This window comes from Haemaphysalis longicornis, unplaced genomic scaffold (assembly GCF_048455015.1).
Source record: "Haemaphysalis longicornis isolate Haplotype H1 unplaced genomic scaffold, Haemaphysalis longicornis Haplotype H1 scaffold_1, whole genome shotgun sequence".
Taxonomy (NCBI): Eukaryota; Metazoa; Arthropoda; class Arachnida; order Ixodida; family Ixodidae; genus Haemaphysalis; species Haemaphysalis longicornis.
In genome coordinates this window covers 120697430-120703224 of record NW_027526203.1, presented here as the reverse complement: position 1 = coordinate 120703224, position 5795 = coordinate 120697430, and the positions used below count along the sequence as shown (strand labels likewise).

Here is a 5795-nt window from a genome sequence, read left to right as displayed (position 1 = left end):
CACAGCAACAAGGATGATGACAAGGTTAGATTACCAGAGCTGGGTGCCAGTAATGCTGTAGCTGATTATGGAAGTTTTGGCTAATGGCGAATCAGGTTCAGGTCACAAGTATCCTTACTTTCATCGAAAATATTGGGGCGTCATAATGCCATCATCCCCTGTGTGTCATGTGCTTAACACCGCAGACCACATTCTGTGTCACAGTTTAGGCAACGAAAAAGAGACAAATTTGACATTGACAGCCTTGCTTTCTCATTTTTCCACCTGTTTTGCTTGAGACATCAGAAGTTATTTTTGGAAGCTGAACCCAATCAAATCCTGTGAACATACATTGCTACTTTACTTTTTATACTTACAGCACATATAGTACGTTGCTCTTTGGCTGCGAGAACGAGCAAAAAGAAACGCAGAAGAAACATGGGGCTCATATCTGCGAGCAATTCTCATAAAACGAATTTTATTTCACCACCAGTAATCACACCAGGCATTAGGAAGTTTGTGATGGTAACAGCGAGGTTACGATGACCCAATGTGCGAGTTGAAAGAAAGGAAGAAACAACAGACGAAATGTAGGGACAGGCAGTTACATTATCCGAAAAAGCGTGTTTGTTTAGCATAAAGTGGAATGCAATTTACGATTTACATTTACACGCATTTCCTTGTAGCACTGTCAATTAAGTTCGAACTTCTATTCGCTGGAAAGCAAGCGGTTTTGAAGAACATCTCAACGGAGCGCGAAGAGACTACCAGCTGACGCATCCGAGGAGGGCAGGTGTGTGAGGCATTAAAATAGCGCCATAGAGACGGGACAACAAACGGACTACACAGAACTAGCGGTGGAAATCAGGTGAGGTCTTTTACCATACACAAAAAAATATACAGAAACAGCGCACGCGCGAACACGAGAAAAGTAGTCAGAAAAAAATCTGAAAGAAATGCAGTGAGGGGGGGAGTGATTAGTTTTCAAAGGAATAAGGAAAAGAAATGTACTGGGGATATTATTGAGCTCTTATGGCAGCTCACCTGCATTCATCCCAGTCCAGTGGTGGGAATAGGGTGGGCAAATGGGATAGGATAGAGAAAAGTAAAGATTAGAAAGGTGAGGAAAGAGTAGAGAGGAGTAGTTCCTCCGTTGTCCACAGCGCACCTCGAACACTGTTAGCTGGCGTAATGCTGCGTCTGGGAGACGAGAAGCCTCGAAGGGAGCGGTGAAGCGCGGAGGCAAGCTTGCTGTGACGAGGAGCGAAGTCTGCGGCGGTTCCGACTGCTTTGGATTCACTCGAAAGGAGTGCGGCCGACAGACGGGTACTGGGGAGCTGGAGCTGGCACTCGACGGCCCGCACCAGCAGAGCTAAAGCCGGGCGACATCCAAACCCGGGGCGATGGCCCGCGCGGACAACGGGCCGCCGAAACGCATTCCCTCGGAAGTGGAGGAGCGCGAAAAATCACGTTCGCTCGACTCCGAAGTGACGACCGAACACCTCTGACGCATCCGCCAACGCTACCTCCGTGCGTACGAAGCACGCGTTACTCTACGCGCCGTCCTTCTAAGTTGTGGAGAATTCAGCACTGCATCTAACGCGTTAAGCATGGCACAAGTTGGCTACATAAGGAAAAAAACTCGCACAACGTTTTGACACACGAAAGTTGTCCCTGCGCATTCACCGCAGCGGAAGCTGCCATGATTTAATTCGTAAATTGGCAGGTGGATACCCATTACTGCCCTAACTCTAGTAGGCAAAAATACAGCGCGCAACGCTGTAAGGGTGGCATCCCGGCTACGCTCGGGTTTAACACGGTTCAATAGACGGGCTGGCCGGGCAGCTTTTCCTCTAGTGATAACACACATCCCAATATTCCAGTAGATAACCGCCGACGTACTTGAGTGCCTGCTTGCATCTTTCTACACTGTGGATACCCAGAGAGGGGCCCACCACTCGGTAAACTCGATCAATTCTGTACCCTCCGCTAGTGTAAACCACCTTTAACTTTATGTTCTTATACATGGGTAACTGCGCATGTGGTCCCTGTGGCGCAGTGGAAAGCGCGTTGGACTTCTAATCCAAAGGTCCCGGGTTCGAATCCTGGCAGGGATGGGCTGTTACATACAGCCCGCTTTTTTTTCGACGTTTTACTGACATAGGCTTTTCGTTCGGAACGCGTTTGCAGCACGCTTTAAAGCAATAAAGCCTGCTGGAAACGATTTTTTCTTAACTTTTCATTTCTCGTGCTCTGTTTTTAATGATGTCTTGTTAGTTTGGCTGTCTGTTTCATTTTATCCGCCCTCTAATGTCCACAGTACGCTTGCCTTACATAATTGCTTTGCGTGCGATTCCGCGCAAAATAAACAGGAACGCGATCGTGAAAGACATGGGTTGCATAAAGAGGAAAAATTTCAACTGAATGATATTCCCCCTGCGCAGAATTTTATTCGAAAACAGAAATGACTGTGTATGAACTTGTAATATTATACCTAAACATAACGAAAAAATTAAGAGCCAGGTGATGTCGTCACGAGGGCGAGCGAGGGGAAGGTGACGCACCGCTTCTCCAGTCTTGAAGCCGCCTCGGCTTCGCAATTTCATGAATAGGCTGAGTTCTGCCACAAGCAGGTGTCGGAACGAAACAAAAACTGGAAACGAAAAAATAAACAAAAAAACGATATTTTTGGCCGGAACGAAAACCAAAACGCAACTATATTTATTATTTCGTTCTGGAGTTAAACCGAAAAAAAATTCGTTTCAGTTTTCGATTTGAGTGGCAATTTCTAGTATTTGACAATTCATTTCAATTGTCAAGTAGCGAGGTGGAAAATTGCCGTCTATTCGCTAAGATAAAACCGCCCTTCTTCTCGCGGCACCCTCTCTCCTTCGCCAGGCTTGGTGCCTCCGGCCATGCTCTCTACGTCTGGGTCGATAGGCGCAGTGCTGAGCTCCCTGCGGGATCCCCGCGCGCCTCTGGCTGCGACGCAGACGTCGGAACATTATTTATTTATTTTTTTATTTATTTATTTATTTATTTATTTATTTATTTATCTGTTTATTTGTTTATTTATTCGTTTATTTATTTTAAACACCCACATTTGCCCTACGGCATTGTTTCGGTGGTGTGAAACATGAATATAAACGAATATTCAAAGCATGCCATGAACAAGGACGAAAAAAATACAGACTTTGTCGTGAAGGTCAGCATACACAAAAAGCACTGCAAACAGATTAGAGCCGCACACTCAATGCAAACGGCAACAAGCCATGTTGCACTTGTAGGCAAGTGCTGCCAAATGCAGCGGAAAACGTTTCATAAGAAGCGGAAGCAACAGTGGCGGGCAAGGCATTCACCTCTATAATAGGTCGTTTTTAGAAAAAGGCGCTTGAAATGAGGTTGTGCACCATGAATAATCACCAATTTTCGTGCGGTTGTCGCTTCGTCTGGATGTATACGTGGGGGCTGATTGTTTTCATCGCGCGTCAACAGTGCGTTGCAGCCACAGTGACCTTCCCGTTAGCTCGTCTGACGGGAGCATTTTTTCAGTCTGAGCTTGGCCGTTGACGTTGGTCAACTGAATGCTTGACGGTAGCAATGGACACACAGAGCTGAAAAGTGTTGAAGGCGGGTATTTCAACCGGCCGCTACAAGACAGTAGAGAAATTCGACGGAAAAACTGCAGTGTGGGACAAGTTTATTGTTGTAGTGGAAAGTGCGACTTTGAAACCTGTGGGACACGTGCAGTGCCAGTCCTTCCTCACGAACAGATCTTCTAGTACCGGCTCATCACACATGCAGAGACACCGATGCAAGCATAATTCTGGAAACGCAAGCACAACATCCTTGTTGAAGCCGACAACAGTCGAACTTCCTGCAGCTGAAAAAGAGAAGGTGACTCTTTCTATGGTGCATCTTTGTGCTAAGGTATGCGACCTTACGACATTGTTCGTTGCACTGGGTTTGCAAAAGTAGCTGAGCCGTAATTAGTATCGGCAGGCTCCATGGAAACCTAAACCCGAAAATGTACTACCTCATCGCAGCAAGATTGCCAGGAAGGTAGCCTTTATGGCATGACTGATTAGGAGCAGCCTCATGTCCGATATAGTGAAGGCCATCAACGAAAGCCTTTCCCCATTACAACAGACAAGTGGACGAACGACTTTCGGAAAATGGCTTACACGACGGGTACTGCTCATTATATTGACGACAAATGGTTACTATAGGCACCGGTACCTTCCCAGAGGGCGACACGGAGGCAGCGACACCCAGCGCCGCCTTCGGCAAATACGTGCAACACTGGGTCGGTCCCCTCGCGCCAGCTCGTTCGTGAATGGGGCACGCTCCTTTCTCACCGCGCCCGGTGAATCACATTAATAGCCCCTTTTACGCTCAAAATTAATTGCGCTATTCTACATTAATTATACCACCCAGTGCAGGAGAACAAATAAGAATTTTCTCGGTTGAACGCGCGTAGGGGATGGAAGGTCGAAACAAATTGGCGTGACGCCCAGAAGAGAAACGCATGCGCGGGATAGCTCACGCGTCTTGTGACTGGCCCGCAAAACTTTTTCATGATCTGCTGTTTGGGTTCAAAAGAAACAGTACTTTTTTGTTTTAGAGTACCCTAAAGAGAATGTTTCGTTTGCTCATACGATATCAGGCCTTGCGCGATGTTTCCGCGCATTAGCCGATCCATGTGAGTACACTTAATTGTCGAAATACTTTGTTGACTGCAGTGATACTGACTGGGCAACATGGGACAGAGCAACATGGGGTCTGATTTTAATTTGGTACCTGGCATATGCAACAGTTTGAAAGTCCCATTTGTTTCTGTGTATAAAAAGTGGTGACGTTAATGAATGGAACGCACCATCGACTACGACGTCTCGAAGGCTGATAATCAAATTTTGATTTTGAATTCATGACTTCGATTACAAGGGTGTGTGGCGCACCGTCTCATCTTTTTTATGCCTCTTTGTTCGCTTCTGCCGGAGCATCGCACGGCCAATATCACGCTCTCAGGCCTTACGGATAGAGAAAAATACATAGCTTTGTGTCTATGTTGGCCCCTCCACCAATAAACTTGACGGATCTACTCGTGCAACCCAACACGCCAGCTGCATAAAAACACGCCGCGAAAAAAAAAATCTCTTCGCGAGAACGCCACCAAATAACTTTCCTTCGAATGAGGAGTTTAAAAATGGGGGGGGGGGGGGGTGGAAGCAGGATACCCAATACGCATATTCAGATTATTTTACAATATTCATATTTGGCGATATTTTTCGCTCTACACTAACGGCTCTGGCGTGAGAACTCTATTAGAAAGTAATTCTATCGCGTTTATTACCTTCAACTTACAGCAAAAACTTTAATCTGAACAAAAAAAAAGTAGCTAGAACACCAACATTTTGTCCTGCGTTTTGCCTATTTCCAACTTTTATTGAAGCCAATGTTATCTGTATTTTCTTACCCGTTCAGTTTGTGAGAGAACGGCCTTGCATAGAATTGTTTTGAAAGAAAATCCAAGATATGTTTTGATATATAATAGCAGGAGAAGCGTTCAGGAACATCAAGGCCTAGAGAGTCTGCCCCAAATATGGCTGTTTGCATTAAATGCAGCGACAGCCACGTGAAATAATATATGGACCATGGGGTGGAGCCCCTGGGTGATAAACTACCCTGTGATAACTGCATTTGAGCGTTTTCGTTGTGCACTAAGCCTGCTAACCAACCTCATAACCCACCTGCTCTAATTTCACAGCAGCACGTAATCCGCTCAGTTACGCTGTTTTTAAAATGTAGTAACCAAT

The 5795-nt window shown here is 45.9% G+C and overlaps 1 non-coding gene across 1 annotated transcript; it reads left to right on the top strand.

The window, feature by feature from the left end:
- The first annotated feature begins 2023 nt into the window (after positions 1-2023).
- Positions 2024-2096, top strand: Trnar-ucu (transfer RNA arginine (anticodon UCU)). The gene has a single exon. It is a non-coding gene; the product is annotated as a tRNA-Arg (tRNA).
- Positions 2097-5795: the final 3699 nt, after the last annotated feature.